At 45.5% G+C, this 27,207-nt stretch overlaps 1 protein-coding gene across 3 annotated transcripts in view; it reads right to left on the reverse strand.

The window, feature by feature from the left end:
• Nucleotides 1–27,207, reverse strand: part of DDO (D-aspartate oxidase) — a 364,955-nt gene that overhangs the window by 336,588 nt on the left and 1,160 nt on the right. The window lies entirely within an intron of this gene.

The raw sequence follows: 27,207 nt of genomic DNA on the forward strand, positions 1-27,207 counted from the left end.
CTTATCAGTATACGCAGAGCCTTCTTCTTGTGATACACTGTTGTCGCTTGTATATTTTATCTTCAACACAGACCGACCTTTCATGGCTTTTCTTTAACTCACTGACTGTGCTCGTTAATGTGCTCGCGTCTTTGATCTAGGAGACAAGGTTGATTCCACAGCTGCTGCTTCACCTCCCCAACTCAGTCGTTCACCCAGCAAGGCTGCTGGTATCTTTCGCACACAATGCCAGATTCACGGTTCTCTTTCGTCGAGATCACTTGTGCAGCCTTCAAGATTCTGTGCAGGTAACGATCATCCGTCGGGATGCCCAAGGTCTCTCCAGTCCTTGATTCTGCTTCTCGGCTTGCAGTCCTGCTCCACCTGCTTCGCTGCTGCCCCAGAAGAACGGCTCCTTCACGTGCATTGCCTTGCTCAGAGTGTGTCCTAGTGCTCCACATTTTATCCATGTGGGGAACGTCAATAGGTGTGAGGTGTATGCAATAGTGGTCAATTGCCTGACTCTGTCTGACCGTACTAACGGGACATGTCCGGTGTAATGTTTGAGTGTTAGTCTTTCTTCACTCAGACCTCCTCTTCCTCGGCTCAGTGTTTGTGCGGGAGTGTGGGGGGTGGAAAAATCTGAATATTCTAAAAAATCGGATGGGGTAATGTGTTAAAAAGGGAGGGATACCAGGTCTTACCATTGGGTATCTTACCCCCACTCCTCGAGGACCCCTCACCCAGGTGATCCTCCCGCACTTGTCCACCCCCGGGGTCTGGATCCAAAGGTGATGGCTGTGCCTTGGCCACCTGAGCAAGAGATCCCTGGGGACTAGACGGTGAGAGACCCTCTAGTTTCTCAGAGTGGATGAGAAATAGCTCTCCAGTATGGGCCCCATAGTTCTAGAAGCCTATCGACGCGTCTCCAGGCTTTTGCATTGTGCCGCAACTGGGCTCTGCAGATGTTGCTTGTGCTACTGCGGGTGTGCGGAAAAGAAACAAGTGAATAGTGTTTTCTATAGAATCAAATAGGCCTAAAACATGCTAGCACTGACCCTAAACAGAAGCCCACCCTATCCCCATCAGGGATGGTCTCCCTAGATTCACGGTGCTGTGCCGCCTATCTAAAAGGAAAGGGAGGAGAAGATGTTCCTCCACTAAACAGAGACATCATTTTTTTGATGCTAAAATGCTAGCTAGCCCCTAGTCAGGGACCAAAGGTTCCCTTCTTTACCAGAATCTGCACATTCCAAGGGGAATTTGTGTCAATTAAATTCCTTTTATTAAACCACAATGCAGTGTGTTAAAAAAACAAGGTGCAGACTTAGTGTCTCTAAAAAAATTAAAAGAAGGAGCAATATCTTCATTGCTCAATGCACAAGCCCAGTTCAAGATACCAACTTGTATTCTATGTTGCTCAAAGGATATCAAAACAGAAAAGGTTGACCAGTTTCGATTACTTCAATCATTGTGTCATCTTCTTCAGGATCAGAAGGTTTGTAATTATATTATTCAGAGAGATCCATTGTTCAATACGGTGAGAATCTGGCAGCCCTACCGTGACCTATAAGGAAAAACGGACATGTATTCAAGTGATTGCTATATGGGTCAGCTTTACGTTGCATTATTGCCAAATTCAAATGATTAAGTGGTGCCATATTTGTGGACAAAAGAAGCAAAGCCAAGGGGCCACAGTCCCCCACACACACACCACCCTAAGGGAGTGCCTGCCTACCTTACCAACTTTCAAGAGGATGCTGGCTCAGTATTCTTGATAAAAAGGGTAGTCGGCAGTCTCATGTATGAAAAATGCTGGACTGTTGGGAAAACAAGAACAGAAAATGGTGGTTGGTGCCTGTAGTGCTAGGCACCCTGTGTTGTATTCAACCACACTGGAGTATATGTGGATTATCTAGTTGAGGTCAGAGGAGGGAGTCAAAATGCGTCCATGGCCTGTTATAACAAGGACTCACGCGCTTACCTTCTGATGCAATGGTTTTATTCTGTGTGTCTGTACCCGGTACGCTTCGGTGCTCAGAGTCCAAGTTTGTTGGGGGTTTCTTAGTAACGCGTGTTCGAGTGTGCGCTGTCATGTGACCTGTTTATAATGGCGGAGAAGGTAATTGTTTCTTGAATTACATTTCCCTGACTGTTTAGTGCTGGTGCTACTGCATCATAAGATCGGGAAGCCATTTTCTGATGTACTCTGGCCCTTTGCCCCAATAGGCTTGATGTGCTGTATTTAAACAGGGTTGTCTGATTGTCTGGGGACAACTGGACTGTTCAAGTCGGGCCCGATACGAGTCCTTGATAGATGATACTACAGTCACATCTCACCATTTGTATATTGCGCACAAAGGGGTTTTAGCCCTACAGCAGGAGTATGTAACCTGTGGCTGTCCAGATGTTTTGGACTACAGCTCTCATGATCCCTCACCACTGACTAGGTTGCCTAGGGCCAATGGGAGTTGGCATATGGAGAGCCAACCTTTGCACTCTCGTGCCCATGTGGAAGCTAGCAAGAAGACATAAAGGATCTTTTGAAATAGTCCAGGCCAAGTGCTTAGTGAAAAAGTAATAAACCAGAGGTAGCATCGAGAAGAAGAGAAAAGAGAAATAGAGAAGCCATAGACCATACCACACCATGGAATTTGCCCATAGCTATGCCAGTAAAAATCACGAGTTGAACAACCAAGGGCCTCATTACGAGTGTGCCGGTCCGGTAACAACAGTGCTGGTAAGCCTACCAGCACCGTTGTTACCGGACTGGCACACTCCAAGTCTGCAGGTGGGTGCCGTCCCGCCTGCCAGGCCTGACCTGGCAGGCGGGATGGCACCTGCCTGTAGACTTTCCGGAAAGCACTGGCACCGTTATTAACGGTACCGGTGCTTCCCTCATCCCCATTGGGTATTATGGCACCCAAATGGGAATGGGGATTAACATTTTTCCAGTGCCCGACTTCCAGGAACACTGGGGTCATAATACCCTAGTGTTTCTGTGGAGCCAGGCGCCGGAAAATTTGTTCAGATACCCAGCAATACAGCATCACTTCGCTAATCGACATTGCAGCACATATCGGGGGCAAAAGGAAGGAAGGCACAAATAAACTTAGCACTTGACTCTGAGATTGTGAGAAGGTAACCTTGATAAAAGACTGATCTCCACAACAAGAATACTAACCGGGGCATAGAAACAGAGCTTTTTATAGTGACCGCTTTACCTGGGATTTGGGAGGATTTCTGAGGTTTATTTGAATCACTGTGCGATACAGCCCGGCGCATCACGCCGATCTAGAATACTCTCTATACTCCCATTCTCGCTGTATTTTTCTCGTTGTCCTTGACTCTTTCTATGTAGGTAAGAGATGCATAGTGTGGTGCACAAATGCTAGAGCCACTCCACGCATTGCTGAAAGATACACAACAAGAGGGGAAAACACAGATCACCTGAGGGAGCTGGTTGTTTTTATATATATAAAAGCTTCTATTAAAAATAAATCATTTGCACTAACAGTCTAAACTATTTCTAAAATGTTACAATGTGCATGCCCATTGAGCACTGTGAGTACATAGTCTAGTCATAAGAAGAATGTTCCTTTTGCCTTAATGAGCCAGGCACATTATCAAAACACCTACATCCTACTCATCCACTAGATGTCTCCCATCAGGACACAAATAAAAAAATGCTTCAGGTGTACAAATCACTATCCACATAGAAAACACATCCGCATAGACGCCAGTTGATGTTGGCTCTATACACACACCAACACCTTGTCTGTTCCTTCGACTCTCCTAACCACTCTCCCTTTCTCCACTTCAGATCAACTGTTTCCAGGCACACAAGGGGAAACAGCATCACAAAGGAGCGAGAGATCCCCTCTACTAGAACAAACACGGGTCAAATACCCTGTACTATGGAATTTCTTCCCCTCAGGAGTGTATACAACTAGGCACAAATACCAATAATAGAACATAACATCCCTAAGTGTACTGTCTGGTACACTACTATTGAACTCTTTAGGAATACCCATAGGAAGAAGGGGACAAATGGCACCAGTGAGTCGTTCTCTTGGTAGTCCAAGGCAGATCTGGGTTTTTAGCCAGGTCTGGGGTAAGTTTGCCTGTGCATTTTTTAATCCACAAAAGTTCTAAAATAATTCTATATAATACCAGGGCTGGTTCTAGGATTTGCAATGCCATGTGCAGCCGAATCCTATGCATTGACATCACCGGAACAGACATTTCCAAAAGTGGCATCAATCTTTGTGAATCACTGTGAGTTACACTACAAGCATTTAAAAAACAAACTACATACATTTGTAATGTGCTTATGAACAGTCACTAACATTATCAAAAGAAGAAATAAAATATAGTCTGTTAAACTATAATTTAGGCTTTATCAAAAAGTGTATACTATAAACTAAATCACCTCCAAGTACTCCATTTTGGCAGATGAAATACAGTAAATACGTGTGCCCAAGATCACTGTGATAGAATGCCATCTGGTGGGGACAGAATAGCCAAACCTTTTTTGATTTTATTTTTAATATAAAATGATGCAGTCAAATCGGTCCCTGAAAGTGATGTGCTGCATGCTGAATAGCATGATGCAAACATGTAGCTCTGCTGTACCTGTCTACTGACACCTCTCAGCAGCTGCCTAGCAGTTTGGCAACCTGGCAGTGCAAAGTGACATGTGCATTCCTGCCAACAAATTGTTCGAGCCCAAGAACCAGCAGTTAGGATTTGCCTTTAACCCTGGGCAATCCTCATCCTAAATTAAATTATATAATTGTGTGCTCCCATAACCTGGTGGCAGTTTATTAACAACTAAATATAAAGGTATGACAGGTAGTCTCTGGCAATTCACAATTATAATACCCAAAACATGTTGGTTTCATTTTATTTATTGTCCGCTTGGTTTCTAGTAACCTTCTAGTCAGCGGCCCCTGTGTATTCAATGTCTGGGACTGACGGATAATAAAAATAGACCATTTGAACTCTGCTCCAGCAAAATAGCGTTACCTCTACTCGGCCTTGCGCTATTAGCACCGATCACGAGTAGCGGTTGGCCGGTTATTGCCCATTCCCCATTCGGTCCATAGGGTTGGGGGGCACGAATACCACTACGATAAATGAACTGGTGGTAATAGCACTGAAAACAGCCAGAAACAGACGGTAAGTGGACATTTTTACCTACAACTTTTTGCTCACAAACTTCCTGCACACCGTCCCACTTCTTGCAGTTTGTACACTCTGGTAGATTTCTGAAACAGCAGCCAGGCCCAGCCGGACACAAAGTTGTCATGTTTCTGGTTAAAGACATTTATTGAATAAAAATAGGTTGCGAAAATGCTTCTCTGGCCCTATTCTAAAGAGGAACTTCCCTAACTAGAAACCAAAGAAACTATGTTTCTGTCTGTGTCAGGATGTCAGTAACTGAAAAGCTGTCCGTGTGTCCAAAACATCCTTTCCTGACCCTCACACTATAAACAAAACAACAAAGAATGCAAGCAAATGTCTTTAACTTGATGTTGGTAAATGTATTCTAAAACAAAAGTATAAGAATGGCTCCAACAAAAACGTTCTCCAAGGTAAAGACCCTTGGATTCAGAGAGTGGTCCCCTACTAAATAGGATGGCAAAAATGTCTTATTAGCTAACAGTTCCTTTGCGTCTTCACTGGACTCACAAAGTTCTTGTTTAAGCAATAAGTTCTGTAGCAGTCTTTCTGTAGTATTTCTTGTAACTTGCAGATTACCGGGTGTACTCACCTGCCAGGTCTTCTTATGCATTTCACAGTATTCTGTGATTTTAACAGAAACATTTTTTCGATGGATTGTTTACCATAGAAAATCCATCGAAAAACATTGATTTTGATTTTAAAAATATATACAGGGTTAAAACCGGTGGGAATGGAGTTGGGGGGTTAAAAACATAGGGAAACCGAGTGTTTGGGGGGACCCACCCACGAAAAAAGGAACATTCGGTAAAATCACACAGAACCGTGTTTCACAGTTCTTTGGTTATACCACAATTGCATATACTGTGAGGTGCTTGATATATCTGTCTATGGTAACATTTGCTCAAATTTTTCCCCCACCCTGGCATCTCATGCATCTGTACTTGATTGGGGTTTGCCTTTGTACTTTGCCTTGCGCTTCAGGAAGTCCACTTCTAAAGTCTGCCATTACGCTGGTGGTACGCTGTCCTGCACTACTACCACGGATCTCCGGTGAAACTGTGAACACTTTGCAAATTGAAGTCTGTTTGTTTAACTCCGCCCGCATTACCCACAATTCCTATATCAACGCGGAACAGACGCTTCATGCGCTCACGCTTCAGGAAGTCCGCTTCTGAAGTCTGCTGTTACGCTGTTAAGTGGTTCAGCGTCTTCAGCGTGTTTAGACTTCGGAGGCTTCCATACCTGTGATAGTTTATTATCTTTACTATCCAACTTGGTTGCCTTCTTTTTTTTCTAACGCATGCACAATTCGATTTACACAGTAAAATCTGATATGCCATCACATATGGTTATTACGCGTGCTTCTGTCCTTTTAAAACCAACGCAGCCAAAACCCTCACCGACGACTGCGCTCAAGAGAAAACTCAGTGGTCATCCAGCCACCGCCCCCGGAGAAGAAAGCGGTGTCAGGAGACATTTGTGAGATCTATAAGCTTCGTACTGACATGATTGTTATTCCTGACTGTGAATCTGCTGAGTCTGTCACCATACATGCAATTACGAACAATGCTCCTTGCATGCAGCCGACTGTTAATCTATCAATATCTGATTCACAAATGGTTTTGGTTGCTGAAAGATCAGACTGTTTGAGTTTGTTGGCTGACACTGTGACATTGCCTTTACAGCCGACTGTCCTTGCTTTAGAACATGGCGTCGGTTCTTATTGTCCTAGTAGTGCTATGGGCGTTGGAAGCAAGCCACTGCAGGGTGGCGGCATGACCTGTAGCTTAACTAATGTTTCTTCTTCTATAGCTAACACTTGCTCACCGTTACATATTGTAAATAATCCTTTTCCATCACCAATAGCCAAAGATGTCGACGGTGTGGATAATAGTTTATACCAAATCGCCCAGCTTATTTGAACATCCAGTCCATATTTCTCCTGACCTTTTGGCATCTTTTATTCAGCCAACACTGCGCAGTCCGCCATTTACAGCTGGCTTTCAGGCTGTGGAGTTGGCTCCTGCGACAAAGATGGACAATTCTTTGATACAAATCACACTAAATACCATTAATAGCTCAATTAGCTCTATGTTGAAACTGTTCGAAACCTTAGAGACGAAAAGTGCACTCCAATCTAAACAACTAGATATACTGGTGGCTGGAATGAACAAATGGGGTACACAACACACTGGTGAGCCCTCAGATACACTGCCCGCTCATTGTGGTATTGACTCCAGCTGTTATATGGTAAATGGCTTGCCCTTAGTCAATCATAGTGACCTTTCGGTACAAATTTCAAACAATAGTGTGCTTCCTGCCGTCACAGATATAATTCGCCCAATTGAAGGAAATCTATCCTCGCACCCGATTTCAATTCCTGTTCTTTGCCATACTGATAATACTTTATCTCATAACGGATCTGGTATATATATCATATTTGATGCTTGTACTTAAGTTAACAAACCAAAAGCTAACTCCATGCCTAAGAAAACCAAAAATCAAGTGAGTCACTCTTCTAACACCACTTCTAGTATCAAACAATTTGTGAGGCGCATACAATTGCCTAAAGTTCCTGGTAACAAAGCAGGAAAAGCCATTAGTTTAAAATATAAGAATATTGCAAAGCAAAGAAGAACTGAGGCACTTGAGAGTGACATGCAAAACAAGGAGTATGAACCTCTCAATGAATTGCTTGAAGTGATTAATGAATTGCCCGAAGCCCCCAAATCAGTGGAGCCTTTGGTAACTCTTCCTCTATCCAGGGTTATACAAAACCAAACTCCTAGTCTAACATCCAAGCAGGAAACGGAGAACTCTTCGTCCTCTAACAGTGTTACTAATTCTGACTCGAGTATAGCTCCTTTGCCCTCCTGGACTACAGGGTTGCTTCCATTGAAGCTCTCACAAAATGACTCTATATTGCTGGATGTTTGAGCTGAGATTCAAAGATCTATAGAAGAATATCTCAAGCACAAGTCCTCAACCTTGACTGAACATCGAACGCTTTATCCACCTGTGATACCTCCTCTTTCATCCCACAGTTCTATTCCTATTCCCCCATCCCTTGTAAGCATAAATATTTAATTGGTTGTTAAAACTGGTATTAAACCGCATTCAACCATGACACAGTACACTAATAATTTGCAAAATATTAGCAAATCTAAACACGCCTTCGCTCAGCCCCTTTTCCGTTATATGACCTATCAAGAACAAGTGTCCTAGCAATTCTGAGTGATGTCGATAGTTTACAAGATATTACATCACCTGACATCACTTAGATTGTGTTTCTAGATGAGGTGGATTTGGTCTGTGGTTAGAATTTGGGTCTCCACGAGTGTCATACGAAATCTATTGTGGCAAGCCAGGATGCAGCTCTTTGCGATGGGTTTCCTCTTGGCGGTAGAACCCACATCCCAAATTGACTCAGATGGATTGGATTTTGAGAATGTCAACTGTTCTGCCTCTTCACTAAGAAAGCCAAATATATATCAATCAGAAAATCTGGATATGTTACATCATCCAAGACATACTGACATGCAAAGGGCCAATTCTGAGACCCATAGATGGTCCAATAACCATCATTGGAACGTAAATCTAATGCATATACCCTAGCAAGTTGGAACACTCAAGGATATTCCCATTTAATGGCAGACAATCCTGTCTCCATTTTACCCTACACTATAGTGGCTTTATAGGAAACTTAGCTGCTTGAGCAGCCGTTATGGAGTGGTTTTGAATTGGCTCTTAATCCTGCTAGAGCGGGCCCAGTTGGTCACCCGTTTTCAGGCAGTTTGGTAGCCGTAAAGTGTGGTGAAGGGCTTTCATTAACTCCTTGGGCGGCTCCAAGCCACCATTTACAACTAGTTAAGATACAGCATGAAGTGGGCGCTATTGCGCTCATCAATGCTTATCGTAACCCAGTGGCTTTGGCTGATAAAAAATTCTTCAATGATTTGGAAGTACTTCTCAACATGATCTCACAGGCTTCTGAAATTACCAATACATTTATAGCTGGGGATATCAATTTACAATGTTTACCAGGCTCTAAAGGTGGACATTTACAGTCTTGTCTCAAGTGGAAAAGCTTGATGAAAAATCACAATTTGATCATGCTCAATGGTGCTGTAGAGGGTGATAATATCCTGCCCAAAAGTACATGGCAGAGAGGCCAAACTAGATAAACCATTGACTATGTATTTACTGACATGCATATATTCTCTCAAATCTCCAGATTTGAAATAATTGAGCAAATGCATAGTGATCACAAGCTGTTAGTTAGCTGGAAGCCTAATTCTCTTGCCTTCTTAGTTAAATGCACCAAATTTGATTCATGTCTATGCGTTAATAATGCGCAAAATAGATTCTGCTGGACTAATCACTCTTAAGGTGCTTCCAAAGATCCTATTATCGACAGCTGTATTTCCCCGGGTTGGACCTATGAACCGTATACAACAGCTTTGGAGTTATACAAAATAGACCCTGGTATACGTACTCATAAATACTTTGCTCCCAAACATAATTACAATCTTGAAATACAAGAGCATAGAGCTAAATGTAATAAACAAAGGCGACAACCTTTGCATTTACCCTTTCCTCTAAGGAGCACAGTAATCAGATCGCTGAAATGTAAATATTGTCAGAATCCGAGTCCTCGGATTCTGTACTCACCTATTTGCTTTTGGTGGTTTTCTTCCTTGGGTTCTCAGGTTTCCTTCTCCTGGATGAACGCGCCTTATAGAGGTAGGCTCTGGAGTCTTCACAATCCAGTCTGCTTAACTTCGGAGACAGCGCTGGTCCGCGATTCACGTTCGCAGTGGTTTCACAGCTCGGGGGAGACGCGCTGGTCTGCTGCTTCCGTTCGCGGGTGTGCCGCGAATCGCATACGTTCAATCGTTCCAGGAGGGCTCCAGGAAGGGGCCAGGAAAATAGGCGATAGTAGAAGTCACAATAAGCCCTAGGAAGGTAGAAAATAGGGGGAACCAGGAGCATGGAAGAAGGATACCGGGATGCGAGGAAAAAGGGGGACGATATCTCACAACTTGCCGGACGAGTCGCAGGCAAGCAAGCGTTGAGACGCGCGGAGGTGCGGGGCGTGTCCCTTTTCAAGGAAGCATGAAGTCCACAGAAGGACTGGACCGTGCATGAACATAGCGTCGGCCATGTTGAAGGGAACGGAACAAATCCTTATTGACTGAGGGACCAGGCAGACCAGAGGGGACGATATCGTCAATACATGACAAATATAGAAACTGGGTAAAGTCTTATAGAGCAGTTCTATATCAACATGATGGAGAGACCATGACCATACTACACGCTATAATTTCCAAGAATCTATCAAACATATGGGGCCTCATTCCGAGTTTGGAGGTAACCACGCCTCCGAACTCGTCCAAACTCTGGCCTGGTGAATGGAGTAATTACTGGTCCATTCCAAGGTTGGCGGGACCGGTAATTCCCCATTGACCAGGGCCCTTCCCCATTCCCATTTGAGCCCCCATAGGGCTCAATGGGAAGGCAGCAATAACGGTACCGTAATTTACGGTACCGTTATTGACCCCGGAGTCCCTTTGCGGGTCCCGTCCTTAACGCCTGCTAAAAGTAGGTGTTAAGGAAGGACCCGCAAAGGGAACTCATAGTAGGGCGGTAAGGGTTTAACGGCACCGGTCTTGTTACCAGTGATCGTTAACCCTTACCGCCCTACTCGGAATGAGGCCCATGGTCTCTTTTAAACATTGCAAATCATGAGAAACAAATGCCGGTTCAGATTAATGGCGTATTGGAGAGCTCTTAGGTTGATTACTATACTTCGCTCTATGCTCTACCGGAACAATCTCACCAAGTTAATCATGTATCACCAGTGAACTTCCAGCAAATGGAAATTCTTGAGGAAGACATCTTAAACTTCATTCAAAAGTCGAGTACCTCCAGGGCACCTGGCCCGGATGGGCTCAATAAGTACATGTTCAAACAGAATCCTCGGATGTGGGCTAACATCTTATTCCACACCTTTGCCAAGATCCTAAAAATTAACATGGTCCCAGAGTCCTGTTGTCGTTCTGTTATTGTACCCATCTTCAAGAAGGGCGATAGGTCTAATCCTTCCAATTATAGGCCGATCGCCCTTCTAGACGCCCCAGGGAAACTCTTCACTCGATTTGTTTTGAGGGACTTTAATACGTGGACTAAGGAGCACTTCAAACGGGATCCCCGTCAAACAGGTTTTATTTCAGGTCTAGGTACCTCAATTAATCTTTTAACGGTTACTGTTATTATTAATCATCATCAAACAGCCCCTTTATCTCGTTTTCATGATTTACGAGCTGCCTTCGATTCTGTATATCGTGAAATCTTATTTCGGAAGCTCAATCAAGAGGGATGTCCATCATATATTGTAGCCCTAATAACTGCATTACATACTAATACGAGTATACAAGTGAGGCTGAACATACAAGGCAACCTATCTGAATCCATTAAAACTTATAGGGGATTGAAGCAAGGTTGCATCCTTGCATCAGCTGTATTTAATTTCTTTTTGGTGGATATTGCATATGCATTTGATAAAGTTTTGGGAGATCCACCTATTCTGGCATTTGAGGCTATCCCAGCCCTAGTCTATGCTGACGACCTGATTTTATTTTACTCATCGAGGCCTTCAAAATCTTTTAGATGGTCTCTCGACCTATGCCCAAGACAATCTGTTGACTATAAATTTAGGGAAAACTAAAGTTATGACAATCTAACCCTAATGCGAAAACCACTATCACGTCTCATGACTGGACAGTACAAGAGCAGACACTTGAAAAAGTGAATCGTGACTTCTCCTCCTGGGAATTGAAGAGGAAGTAGAAATGACCCGCTTCGAAAAGCTCCTACTCTCAACGACCACAGGGCTTGCAAAAAGGAACATCGCACAACTATGGGGATCAGAGATTACCCCTCAATATGACCAATGGACAGCAGACGTAGATGCCTGCATACTAATGGAGTGTCAAGTCTACCAAGCAAGTGGATGCCCAAGGAAGGCAGACAAAATATGTCAGAAATGGGAACAGACTATGGGCCTCATCACGACTTTGGCGGTAACCCTTAAATCCGGCGGTAGCGCTATTACCGCCAGATTTAAGGGTCCGCCAAATCAGGACTTCGGCTGATTTCGCCCCAGCTCTGAGATGGGAGGAAATCTGCCGAAAATTCGTGCTATTACCACCGGCGGGAAATCCGCCGGCGGTAGGAGCGCACATTTTCCCCATTGATCCCAATGGGGAATGGGGCATTCCTGAATGGGCTCAATGGGGAATGGGGATTTACTTTACCGCCGAACTCGTGATCCGGCGCTATTAGCGCTGGGGAGTTCGGCGGTAGGGCTAATACCGCCGGCGGTATTACCCCCCAAGTCGTGATGAGGCCCTATGTAAAGAAAGTAACGATCAAACCAAGGGGCCCTATCACACAAATCGTAATCATGAAATGGATCCAACCCGGGAACTGTCATAATACGTCAAATAAGTGTCAACGTACCTAACTGTATATGGTGTCTAACCACAATGCCGCGATGACTGTATGCATGTCGGTTATGTTTATGTACTATATGTCATTGTTATGTAGTAACAAAATACAATAAAATATGTTATCGAAAAAAAGAAAAAGTGAATCAATACACATATTTGTGCATTAGTCTTTCTTTATTTAAATCCCAAGCACACTGGTCCAAATTAAATTACAAAGTGGGTCATATGATTTCTCAATCATCTATTATGCAAGCAAGGTTTGGAAAGTTTTCCTTGTGTCCTGCGCTGACTTACGTCTGCCAAAATGTTACCCCTATATTACTCTATTGATCAGAAACTCAAAAATGAATTTCAGAATCGCAATGCAGCAGATTGCAGAGTGCTTTCTGGAAGCGTTGTCTTGGTCTACCTAATTGTATTCCAATTCTTTGGATCAGACACGAATTGGGTTTGATATCGCTATACACGTGTTATCTCTGGCAAATGGTTAGTTTATTTCGGAAGTGTATTATAACAGCTGGCATGACCATGCTCATAGGCATTTTGTCCAATTACATATTTTCAAGCGATGATCCATACATTCACAAATGTCGTCAATTAGTACTGGATGCCCTAGTTGATGCTGATGTCTCTCCTAAAACACTTTTTGAAAACCTTCTCAGAGCCAAAACAAAGATGTTCACTTGTGATTGGATCAGAAACAGAGAACGATGCTTAAAGTTTCAGGATTTTAAAGGTAATTTTCAATCCCACAAAAAGTACAAGACTGAGACGTATTTAATCAAGTCACCTTCAGTGACGCACAGAGTAGAATTCTCACGCCTAAGGTTCAATCTGTGCCTACGAGGGAGGTATTGGCCAAGCGTAAGATAATTCCATCACAAGAACATTTTTGTAGATATTGTCAAAAGAAAACACAACCTGAAACTTTATATCATCTTCTCACTGAATGTGAACTTCTTAGGGATAAACAAATCCAATATTTGAAACCCAGCCTCTCAAATTACAGAGAAATCACTTCTGACTGGCGGTTAATTTTTGATGGTACGAAAACATCCTTGAGAATTAACTCAATCAGACTACTGAATGAGTTAAAATGATATGATGATGTATTGACTGATGATGATGAATAACTGAAATATTTTTTCTTTCTATTTTGCTGATGAGCAGACTAAGAACTTGTGTAGTTTCATCAATCTTAAAGTTAATAATGTTTGAATAATGAATTTGTTAATTAACTGAGTAACTTACATGTATTCTTTTCGTTGCTGCCATTTTTTTTTTATCTAAGCAAGTTTTGATTGCTTTCTTTGGAAAGATGTTGAAAGTTCATGTTTCTTACTTTTTACTTCTTTTAAACCTTCTAATATTGACTAAAGAAAAGTTCTCATTTTTAAAGTTGATTAATTTCAGCTGAAAAAAAAAATAAAAACTTTACCTTGTCTGCATTCAAACATTCTTCTTATTGGGTGTTGATAGTGTTTGGTTTGGTTTGGCTTATTGATTTGTATTGCACACCAGACCCGAGGGTATGAGGGCGCATGAGCAGCATGGTTATTCAAAGCTTGGTTACAGGTTGCTTATACATTGCATTTTATAATTATAGTGAGACAATGAAGGCATGAATACAGTTTGGCAGGAAGGAGATAATGCAATACATATATTTAAAGAATTATATTACATATATTTTACAAATGTACATATAAGCATACAAAGCGGAAAGCAGCCGTGTGGTGTTAGTTGCGTCTAAAATGTGAGTAAGGTTGGGGTGTTCTGAGAGATGGTGGTAAGGAGTTCCAGTGTTGAGGTGCTTTCACCTGGAAGCTGTTGCCGCCCATTTTGGTGCGTTTGAACATGGGGACAGTGAGCAGGTTGGCGTTGGAGGTTCTGGTGGGTCTGTTGGGGGTGTGTTTGCGTATTCTGTCTGCCAGGTAGCGTGGGGCAGCGTTGTTCAGGCATTTGTGGGTGAGCGATGCTACTTTAAGGAGGTTTTTGTCTGTTGTGCTGAGCCAGTTAAGGGATTTCCTGATATTGGAAATGTGTTCCATCCTGGGAATGTTGAGCGCTGCCCTAAGAGCGTTGTTTTGTAGCATCTGAATTTTGTTGGTGATTTGCTTGCTGGCTCCTATGTAGAGGGCATTACAATAGTCCACTTTGGATAATACCAGGGCTCTGGCTAGTGTAATGCAACTCTGGGTGGAAAGGAAGGGTTTGGCTGCTCTTATAAGCTTACATGTGTAAGCCGTGGAGGATGCCATCGAGCTAACCTGTTTGTGGAAGGTTAGGGAGGAGTCGAGGTATATTCCTAGAGTTTTCACTTCTTTGGAAACCTTGATTAGGTTCCCGTCTATGAAGAAGTTAGCGTAGTTGTGGTCGAGTTTGGTTAGGTTGGAGGTGGAACCAAGGATGATGAGTTCAGTTTTGTCATCATTCAGGCATACACTGTGTGAAGCCATTCATGCCTGGATGATGAGATACACCTTGTTCACCAAGGCCAAATCCTGGTTGTAATCTCCCGTCAAACAGGGGCTTCGTGAACACGTTGTACAGAGTGGGGGAGACGCAAGAGCCCTGTGGGACTCCACACGTGATGGGGTTGGGTTCGGCGGCAGCAGAGGAGGAGAAGACACGCATAGATCGGTTGTTGAGGAATGACTCAATCCAGCTGATGGCTTCTTGGGAGAAGTGGGCAGCTGAGTCTAAATGTTTGCATAGGATTTTATGGTCAACTAGGTCAAACGCCGCGGAGAGGTCTAGCAAGAGTAGTAATGCAGTTTTACCGTTGTCTCTAAGGGCGTCTATTTGGGCTTTCAGGTCTATCAGGGCGGTTTCAGTCCCATGTTGGGGTCTGAAGCCTGATTGTCTTATGCCTAGGAGGTGGTTTGTTTCAAGATATTTTTTGGATTTGTTGTTATGCTGTCTCGTCTTGTATTTTGAGCAGGAATGGGACGGTGGTAATCGGTCTGTAGTTGGTCGGGATGGACGGGTCGAGGGAGGGTTTTTTGAGGAGAGGGAGGACCCAAGACTCTTTGAGGTTACTGGGGACTGTTCCTGAGGAGAATGAGGCATTGATGAGTCTGGTGATGAATGGCGAGAGGTCTCTTGCCGCATCTTTAATGATTTGTGGGGGGCAGAGGTCGCCTTTGCAGTTGGAGGGTTTAAGGCCGAGAATGATTTTTTCTACTTCGAGAGTAGAGACTTTGGAAAAGGTTGTAGGTTGACTTCATTGCATTCAGACAAACTTCTGGTATTTTCTGCATCAGCAATCTCGTGCCATCCAAACATTTGTTGGTGCGATTGACGGAACGTCCTGGGGTCCCCAGCTGCTTTAGGCAGACTCACCGCTTTCTTCCAGTGTCTCTGATCCTTCTCACGCCTATTCGTGATGGTTCCTTCACTGCTTTCCACTTTGGAGTGTGCTGACATTCTTCCACCGTTCTGTGCGACACCGCGGTCACACGCCGGTTTCGCCTTTTCTGCCCAGACTGGAGAACACAGTCTCTTCGAGAGGCAGAACATCATAGAGCTCCTGTGCAGTTCCCAGCATCTCCATTGCCCTTCTTGATTGCATGCTGCGTTTCTCCTCCAGTTCCGGAGGCCTTCTCCTCTCCACCACACCAGTCCATGTGCCGCGGTCGTGAGCCTCAGCATGGGGTTCAACGTCTTCTTCTGCACTGCTCGTCCCAGCAGTGCAGTTGCCATCTTTAAATGTCCCACGCACTGAAGACTTGGTAAAACAACTAGCCTGCATGTTCTACTTTGAGCTCCTGTCCCTTTGCACAAACTTCCTTTTCCACCTCATCGTCTCATTACCTGGGCAGTTATTGGAGTTGGCGTCCATTGATATTATTGGACTTTTAACTCTTCGATGATTAGATGGTTTTTTCTCAGAGATTTCACATGAATGGACATCAGAAACAAAAGAAAGTTGTCATGTGTGAGTTGTAGATGTTTGGGTCAAAGATAGGGATCTGACCAGAATGACAGTAGGCCATTAAGAACTCAGGTCTTGAAAGGTCTTCCTCAGGGAAAGGGGTGAATACTGTGTCTTGCCCAATGAAGTCAAAACATCTCCCCGGAAACTACCAGAAAACTATTCTCCTCCCATGTGATTCTCTCTCATAGAAGCGCCCCCAGGGTCAGGATCAGGTAGCAGCTGCCATTCCCTGGCCACATGGTAGGAAGTCACCGCCGGGGAATCCCTGATGACTCCATTGGATTTATCACACCTATTTAGGGGGTGAAACCCTCCCTAACTCCCCTTTGAATTATCTTTGGACTACTAAAGAAGCATAACACTTGAAACTTTCTTGGGGGGGTACAATCTGCTTTAAAGTCCACAGAGGAGGAGACAAAGAAATGTGCAGCCTTTTACACTGAAGCATCCCACAGGAACCTTGGGATGATCTGCCAGACACTGCCTACTGCAAGCTGAGAGGACTGGCACCCAGGAACCTGCTGGGTGGATGTTAGAGGCCCTTCAAGTGCTCTCTAGAAATCTCCCTGGCTGGGAAGGGCAAAAAAAGGATCCACCTTTATCCTGTAGACACTGCACAGGGTCCCCCATCAACCAAAGAATCAAGGAAGTGACATATTGCTCTCCCTGCATCTCTGAACCACTTTGACTCCAGTTTGGGCACCTACAATGCTGTCCAAGCTGCTTCAAGGGAACAGCTGGAGTAATGTTTTACCTTGACAGCCTTGTGCATCTCAGAGTTTCATTCAACACCAGAGCTCTGGCTTCTCTGCATCCGAGACCCAAGACTTCCAACATACTCAACTTTACACAGCATGCCTGGTTACCAGCTTCCTCAGGCCCCAAGGTGTTGCCTTTGCAGTACCAGACTTTCACGTTGAGCCAGTTGAACTGGCTAGCCACCAAAGTTAAGTATTTGGTTCTCCACATCGAAGGCCAGTGAGTCTTCCTGCTGGGTCAACCTGACACCACATGCTGTGTTCACAGAATCTACGATCCAAAAGCAGTCGCCGCTGCCAAACTGCCCTGTATCATTGGATCCTGTTGACACTGCTCCCTGACTCAGCACTGACAGCACAGACTCTCAATTTGACGGCAAAAAGCAAAAATACAAAATAAATAAAAGACATTAAAAAAAAATTACTGATATGGTTCTGTCCCCCTGCGCTGCATTAAAATGCCTTTGTGACATTTAAGACCCACCTCCTTACCTTTTTCAGGCAATACCTTGAACTGGAACATCTGCTGCAGAAACGGTTTTCCTGGCTACCCGGTCTATGAGCCCAGACGCTCCCCTTCTTAAATTTTGCATTCTATGCGTTTTCATTTACAGGGGTGGATCCATGGTGTTTTTATTAGTTATGTGTATTTTTAGTTCAATTAAAGTATCCTTTTTTATGGAACCTTGGTTGGACATTCTTTTATTTTGGAACAACAGTACTACTGCTTGTTGGTCTGATTCTGTGCCAGCTGACACCCGTCCTGAAGATTATTACCTGCCTTCGGCCCACGTTACCAAAAGAGGTGAAGGAGGTATACCTGTCAAGTGGTGAGTGTTTCACCATTATTATATGGGATGACTGCTGGTTTAGTAGTAGTATGGGGCTGAGTAGGAGGTTTAGCCACTACTCGTCCCTGTACTCCTGCAAAACAGTAGCCATTTTGTCAAAGTCACACCCTTTAATTAAAAAAGAGACTATATGGCTAGAGTCATGCTCTTCTTGGTTCTGCAACTTGATTTGAAGACCTAAAGAAGCATGACACGCAGCTTGTAATTATGTACAGTGTAAAGAAAATGTGAAGCTCCAAGTCATGGAAATAAATCAGAGTTTAAATAATTTTGGGAGGATGCAGATTTTCCTAGTAAAAGGGGCTGTTTAAGGGCTTTCAGATTCAAAAGGCCCACCCCCATCCCCTCTTATCGTCGTTACTGCTAAATTAGAGGACTTGCTGCCATTCACTGCTGACAATGACCTGACCTTTCAAACGAGAAGACACGTTAAAGGATTTGCTGTGCCTGACTTGGGGTGGGCGTTAAAGAGACAGCGTCCTTCTATACATGCTTTTGGAGGTGGGGGAAGCGATGAGGCACCAGGAGAGCATGAGGCACCAGGTGAGCAGGGCGCTAGGCAGCTCCGCAGACATGCCTTGCAATGGACTGTCAGTGGAACAACAACCAGGTCAGGCTTTATCCCCCACCCCGCACAGAATTTTGAGCTATGCTGACTTGACCTAGCTGACCTACAGAGCCGTGAACGGGCAGAAAAGGACACAGACAATAAACGGTGCCGCAGCTGCGTAGTTAACAAATGCCCAGCAATTACTAATGTAAACCGTTTCATTGTTAGCACCTGCATTCTTATGCATACATTTTCAGGCAACTGAAATCGTGATGAGGGATTAGTACTTGCATGTCAGGGAAGTGATTGGAAGGGTAGAGGGCATGGAGACAGTTCATTCTCACAAGTTCTTAAATGTGTGATTTTAGATGTGAAGGAGTGAGTTAACTGCTTGTAACATTGTAGGTGTAATGTCTACGCTGGTTACTGTTGTGGCTTAGCGCCATGATCACACGCTCACCAGATCACTGCCATGCTCACACAGGCTCAAACATAGAGCCGTGAGCACACAGCATTATCCAAATAATGAGACAGAGAAGGGTGCTTCAGTCATGGAGTCTGCTGCCGTACTACCAGCACATGCTGACGTGAGGCTCCTTTTATTAGGAGCACATCAAGACATAGTCATGACTCACAACCTTAAAGGGGACATCACAACATTTCTCCTTTTCCAAAATAAGAAATCAACAACAACCACATACGATAAGCATGTTGCATTCAAGTTCTTGCACCCATCTCGCTAACTACCTGGAACCATCATCCAGCAATTAAACTTGTGGTCCTCAACACACCGTCAATGGAGATCCCTCTTATGTGACCATCTCTCCAGCATATTATTTGACCCCTTCCTGGGTCAGGAATGGGTCCTCTATTCCTGGGTAAAATTTGTCACTCGGTTCATCTCGAGTCTTGATCCAACCTCCAGATGGAACTCCAACCACAGAAAGTTTCATCTGCCCGTCATCCAGGCCATAGTGGCTTCTAACCCAGTAGAGGTTCTCCGTTAAGGCGGCATGACCATATACTCTCTTTCATTGATGACTTGAGACAGGCCCGGATCTAGGGTTAGGGTCACATTTTCTGTTGGACTTCTCCCTTACCTCTTTCATTAACTGTCCCTTGGTCAACATAGGCAGCACGCCACATTGTTCCGTTTATCTGTATGTCTTTGATGGTAGGCTCTTTCTGTGGTGGGTCAGTAGTCCGGCATCCCCTGTGACTATGTACAGTGTCTTCTCCGCTCTCCTCGAGCTAAGGGGCCCACGCCCCCATGTGCAATATTCCCTTAGATATCAGCATTTCCTGATGCCTGTGATAGGCCAACACAGTTACTGTTGAGACCAAATTCGACTAGATGGCTGTCTGTGACTCTTGTGGCAAGATTCTATCGGTGGCTCTAGTCGGACTGGCCAACATCCCATTTCCTCCACCTCTGGTCATGTGCAGTCTAACCTCCTGCTTGTCCTCTTGTATGCTGAAAAGGAAGAAAAAATCTTCATCGTCTTCTTCCCACTTAGGTTCTTCACCTTCTGTTGGCGTGATATGAGCAGCAAGACTGTTTTGGCGGTAGTCCCCCAGCTCTCGGTCTGGCATACTCTCTTGAGGGGGTTGCTGGTGATGGGGCTCAACACATTCTTGGAAACTGGTCAGCCATTCCGCACATCCCACATGTGTGGCCTTTGGCAGGACATTCATGTACATGTGGTAGAGCCCATCCACACTGTGGGCAGGTTGGGGCGTGTCCTGTACCAGCATATTTCCTGGGCCATCCTTTCTTTCTGAAGGTCTTACCTCATTGCGTTTTCCCTATCGCACAGGTATCTTTCAGCTTCATTGTCGCGTCCATGGCAGATGCTCTCACGTGTGCAAGCTCATGGGATGGTCCCACCTCCAGGATTCTAGCCAGCGTTATGCCTTGTTCTCTAAGGATCGGTCTCCTCATTTTGACAGAGTTGCACACAAAGATTATCTGTTACCTGATTTCTTCCTCCCAATTTCCTATTACACAGGACAACGCAAAATGTCTCAATCTCCCGAGAAATGCATCTATGCTCTCACCCTCATTCTGTCTCACCAACCTCAGCCAGAAGCGCTTGTAGTCGAGATTGACCATGGGAGTAAAATATTAATTGAGCAACTTGACGGCAGCAGTGCAGGAGTTGTCTCTAGGCCGAAGTGTCTTGAATAGCTTGTGGACCGCTGGGCCCGCAGAGTACAGCATGGTAGATCTTTTGGCACATTCATTTATCTCGACAGCCTCAAAATATATTTCAAGTCTTTCAATCCATGAGGTCCATCGAGGCCCAAGGCTGGACGGGGCCCCAGATACCTCAAACTCAACTAGCGGTGCTAGTGATCCCTGTTGGTAGTCTATTCTTCCTACCTCAGGGACACCATCTTCTGTGGCTCCCATAGCGACAGGCAGGTCAGATCATCTCCCTTATGCTATCTGGGTGCACCGACAGCTCCAATCACCTGGAAACGCAGTAGTCACTGCCTTCCCTCTTGACCAACTGCTGGACATGCAGGATAACTCTCCTCCTTCGCTGTTGGAAGGTGGGGCTCCAGCCAGCGGCTGCCTCCCCGCTAATGCTGCAGAATAGGGCGCACAAGCCCTCACAGGGAGCCGCAACCCTCCACCCTTGCACACAAGCTGTGTGCTTATGCTGCAGGATCTTCATGCCAGCTCTCACTGGAGACACCGTCCAGACTCTTCTCCGATTTACCTAGTAGGCTTGTGTGCCCACAGTGAAGTTCTTTCTGTTATGTTTTTCCCCAGCTCTGAACACTGAGCGCACAGAATCAGCCTCTTTTTTTTCTTTCATTCAGCTTTGATTACGGATCGCACACAATCTGCTGCCCTTGCAGCCCTGAAACACCAAGGGAGGAGCACTCACCGCTGCACGGGTAAAGCGGGGCTAACATGGCATAGAGCTGCTGCTGTCTCTTTCATGCTGCACGAAGGAGCGCCAAGCACAACGCCAGCGGCAGCTGCAGGGCGCTACAAGCTACCTGGTGATCGTCATCAGTATTGAAGGGTATTGGAAACATTTGTTGCCATTGTTGTTGCTTGGCGCAGTGATCACACAGGCCCGCCAGATCACTGCCGTGCTCACACAGGCTTATCAAACACAGAGCCGTGACCACGCATCATTACCCAAAGAATGAGATGGAGACGGGTGCTTCAGTCATGGATTCCGACGCCGTACTACCTGCACATGCCAGCATGAGGCTCCTTTCATTAGGAGCATGAAATGACATAGTAATGACTCAAAGCCTTAAAGGGGACATCACCACAGTTACAGCTCTGGAATACAAGCTGCACTAGAATAGTCTCAGAATGTGTAAAGAAGTTAGTGTCATGTTGTAGACACTTACATCATTATGTATGGGGCTAGGCAGGGGAATTGACGTTACGAGGCAGGAAGCCGCAGTTTAGAATAAACAAGAGTTGAAGCCAGTCGTGACTGTGTGGGCCTACCGTTATTCCCTGCACGCTCTGCAGATCACAGCCTTAAAGTCGCAGCCTTAAAAGGAACCCCTTGTCCAGTTAATGTATCAGACCTGAGATGCTTCTTGGGTCTTGCAAGTTACTGTTCCCGATATCTGTAGAACTACACCACATTGAGTGCCCCGCTTCATGAGCTAACCACAGACAATCAAGATTTCATCTGGACCCCAGACATAAATCGCATCTGCCACTGACATGGCCTACTTCAGTTCAGCCAAGGAAACGGAAGTGACCGTGGACGCCAGTCCGGTGGAGCTGTGGGCCACATTGGCCCAATATGACCCCAAGACCTCAAACATCAAGAGGGTCGCAGCCTGACGACGAAAGAACAGAAATATTTGCAGGCTGAGAAGGAGAGCCTGGCAGTTGTTTGGTTTTGCAAGCACTTTCATCTATTCCTTTTTGGCAAGGCCTTCACGATTGCCACGGACCACCAGGCTCTTCTCACAATCTACAGGAACCCACAGGCACGGATGCCACCCCGTATTTCAAGATGGGGCCTTCAGCTCAGGACTACAAGTTCACCATCAGACACAGACCAGGGAAGGACAAGAACCCAGCTGACTATCTCTCACGGCACCCAGCGGCGATTCAACAACCCAAGCACTCCATTGCAGACGACTATCTGCTCTATGTTATCCACCAAATTAAGCCATTCCCAGTGGAGTGGAAAACCCTCCAACAAGAATTGGCAGCCGATCCAGCTCTGACAATCATTGCAAAGTGCATCGACAATAGAAAAATTAGACATGCCAAGGACATGGGCAAACGCCTCGACATTGCATCTCAAGAAGACATCAACAGCATGATGCTGGTGCAGGACGAGCTCACTGTCACTGAAGACCGGATCACCATGAAGGGGTGAAAGATAGCCCTACCAAAGACATTGCGCCAGCAGGTTGTAGACTTGACGCATGAAGGCTACCGAGGGGTTGTGTCCACAAAAAACGACTTCGACAGAAAATATGGTTGGACAAAGAGGTGGAAGAACCCCTCAAAAACTCTACCATTTGTTGCATAGTGGCACCACCTCCTCGACCATTCCCTTTGCAGATGTTCCTGCTACCGGAAGGAGTATGGCAAGAATATGCGGTTGTCTTTTTTGGGCCCCTCCGAAAAGGTGCATATGCTTTGGTGGTGATGGACGAATACTCAAGATATCCCGAAGTACAGAATGTACCATCCACAGCGGCGGCAGCTGTCACACCAGCCCTAGGTCGCATACTAGGGCATATAGGATCCCAAAAGTTATTAAATCTGACAATGGACTGCTGTTTACCAGCATAGACTTTGCCAACTTTGCGCAATATATGGGGTTCAACCATCGAAAGATTACACCTCTATGGCCTCAGGCCACCGGCATGGTCGAGCGATTCATCGGGAACCTCAAGAGAGCGCTGCAAGTGGCTCATCTGTCTCACAATCCCTTCGAACAGACATTGTACCAACTGTTGAGAGACTAGCGGCACACACCTCACAGCACCATGGGCAAAAGCCCAGCGGACCTCATGTTCAGCAAGAGTCTGCGGACTCGGCTGCCTCACAGCCCACTCACTGATGAGATTTCGCCCTCCGGTCAAGAGTTCCGGGAGAAAGACTTGAGGGAGAAACTAAAGATGAAGGTGGCTGCCGACGCAAGAACGGATGCCCGAGCAAATACGATAAAAGTAGGAGACAGAGTGGTGGTACATCAAACACAAAGGGGGAAAGAAGATTCCAGGTTTGCTCCAGGACCCCTGTCACACAAGTGAATGGAACCATGGTTACTGCAGAAGACGAACAAACTATCACTCGTAATATATCTCACTTTAAAGAAGTCCGAGGAACCAGGGAAGAGAGAGTGGAACCACAAGACAACCACAGATGCTTGGTCTCAAGAAGTCAGATGACTTGTACTTGGGAGATGGGGAAGCGTCTGGTGAAATGTGGAGGGAGGCTGGAGGTGATGACGAACAAAATGGAGGAGGCGCCCTAGTAACGTGGGGAGGGTAAGGGGGAGGTGTGCAGGAAGCTGCCTGAAGTGCGTGAAGCCCGTGAAACCTAAGAAATGCCAGCGGAAATAAACAAAAGGAGGGGGCGGGGCAGGGAGCTTATAAGCCGCCTGGTTTCCTTCTGCAGGAGATTCCAGCTCGAGCAGAAGGACGCCCGGTGCATCCGAGGACCTGTTGTGTTTTTGTTTTCAACCCACCCACCCTGCATATAGGACGGCGGAATGGCACAGTCTGGCCGTTGCTGTCGCAGAACAGCGAGGCAGTGTTTTGGCAACCAGTGGCAAGATAAGGACTCCTAATGAGCCATGGGAAAGCTGGAGGTAGGGGGCAGGGGCGCTGGAGGTAGCAATGAGGGCTCAGCTTCCCCCGATTAAACAGCACTCCACCAGCCCAGGAACACCTGCAAGGGCAGACGGGGCTCGGACAAGAATGGTTGGGGAGCTTTGGCCTATGGTGGACTCGGTTGGGAAAGGGGGAAGCAAGGTTTGGACACGGAGCAATCGCTGCACCTTCAAACTATTTTCCCAAAGTTTTTTGCAGTATTTTGAATTTATTATGTTGTGAAAATAAATCTGCAGCCTTTTTTATGCCAACAAAGAAAACATGTCTCGTTCTGCACCTTTCATGGGTGGGGTATCAAAAGGGCCGATTAGAATGAGAAAGTGTGTTGGTACAAAGATGGACAAATGCCCAGGGTATGACTCCCCCAGACTAAGTCCAGCCCCACCAAGAGAAGGAAGGCCAGTCGGGCCAAGACTAAACCTGTAAGACATATTGAAGAAATGGGGTAACATATTAACTGTTTAAGAAGAGGGAAGGTGTCATGTTGTAGATATTTACATCGTTATGTATGGGGTGGGGGCAAGACATGGGAAGTGACGTTACGAGGCAGGGAGCCGCAGTTCAAAATGAACGAGAGTTGAAGCCAGTCTTGACTGTGTGGGCCTCCCATTATTCCACGCACGCTGCGCAGATCACATTGGTCCTTAGCGACCATGTTAGGGAGAATTCTCAGAAATGTGCTAATTCCCTCCACCTTAGAGACCCCCACCAACTTTGCTGAATTTTGAGGACTTGATTTATTTTACCTGGAGAGAGTGAGACCAGTTTTCCCACTCTCTCATGTGATTTTTAACTGCGTGTTTCTTTTGGTTGTGGAGTCTGACAAACTGCATAGGCATCATCTTTTACATTGTCTCACACAGCACCTTCACTGCAGTAGACAGGGAAGTCTTTCAGATTACCCAAAGGTTTAAATACCTTCTCTGGGATAAACTACTGTTTCCCAGAACAGTAAAGTGAAATTGACTTTCTTTACATTTGTAACTTTCTAGACCCAGCACACACTATCTTAAAATAGGGTGCTGGAAGGGTTACCTAGTATCCCCTTTGTCTAGCTTCTCATGTAACATATTTTTATGTTACCCTTTCCTCACTGAATGGCTGGTGGCAGTGGTTTCGTTTTAACTACCGTAGTGTGCATTTACCCCGGGCTGCGGTCGCAGCTGCAGTAAAATGGCACTGTCCTTCTTTTTTCACCATTTCTTTGTGGAAAGGTCCTTCTTGAGATTTACTCTGCGTGCCAAACCAGGTTTGGTCCCATTGGTCGCTTTGCCTTTGGCAGGATTCACGAGTGAAGCCCGCCTCTGGCTTCAGGGTGTCTGGGGTAGGCAGGAAGTGAGGGAGGTGCCGAAACTCCCTGTGCTTAGTCCCCTAGGAGAGCCGAATGCACTCTGTGGTGATTGGCCGGCTGACTGTCCGGCAAGGACAGCCACCCTGCTGGGTGACTGACAACCAGGCTGGAATGAATGGGAGAGAATGGAATAAAAGGCAAGGCTTTTGGCTTGGAAGGCAGAGTCGTCCACTGGACGAAGGAACCGAAGAACTTGAAGAGGACGCCTGCTGCAACTCCTGGACCATTGGTTTGCCTGGTGAAGCCCTGCTGCTGTGCTGAAACTCCAAATTCGTATCGACAGAGAAGCCCCTGCAAGGACGACTTCTCCCCTTGAGTTGGTGGGACCAATCAACTCCAAAGTAAGCCACCTGGACATCCATCTCTGAGCTGGTTGAATTTCCACAGAGTTGTTGCTGGAAACCGTATAGCCAGGGAGAGGAACCCCAGATTGTGTGCGTTGCTTTTAAGCTGGCCTAGAGCTCCAGGAAGATCCTCCGGACCCTCAGGAAGCAGGAATGACCGAGCCTGAGCCCCCTCAACAGAGTGCAGAACCCCAGAAGCAAGGAAAGTCCATCTTGACAGCCAGGAACCGCGGTGTTGCTATTTGGGGAAGACGCGAGGAGCGGAAACACTGAACAGCTACTGATTTGTAGATTACCGGTTGCGAGCGGTGACTGTCCCATTGCAGTGCAGGAGTCTCCGGAAGTCCTCCCTCTTGTCCCCACGACTGAGGCCCAGGAACAGTGAGATCTGCAGAGCTGCACAGGAACAGAAGTCATCTGCTGCACCTTTTCTTCAATACAAAGGTACTGTAAAAAGTCTGCAAGTCTAATCAGCTTGTGGCCCTACATTTGATTCTTCTTTTCTTCAAAGACTTCCAAAACATTGTGCAAAGACTTTTCTACTTACCTACCAGAAGTGCTTTATCCTATATAAGACTTTTGCCCATTAACTTTGGCTTAGCCTATTGTACTGAATGACTCTTCTTGGGGGATACAAATGTATTTGCCTGCTTAAGAATATTTGTGGTCTCTTGTTGTGCTAATATTCTTTTCCTTTTACCAACTTCTAAGAGTTTTTCTAAATGCAAACAGTAAGATATTCATGTCTCCAGAACCCTATCTATTGAAGTCACCTTAGGGTGTAGGTTGCGTCTGTGGGCCATCCCAAAAGGGTCTTTACTGATTTAGAAACTCAGAGTGTATAGTATTGAAGTGTATTTATGTGTTACTTTTTATATTGCTCCCTTCTGAAGAA

The sequence above is a fragment of the Ambystoma mexicanum genome, chromosome 4q (assembly GCF_040938575.1).
Source record: "Ambystoma mexicanum isolate Mex_15411 chromosome 4q, UKY_AmexF1_1, whole genome shotgun sequence".
NCBI lineage: Eukaryota > Metazoa > Chordata > Amphibia > Caudata > Ambystomatidae > Ambystoma > Ambystoma mexicanum.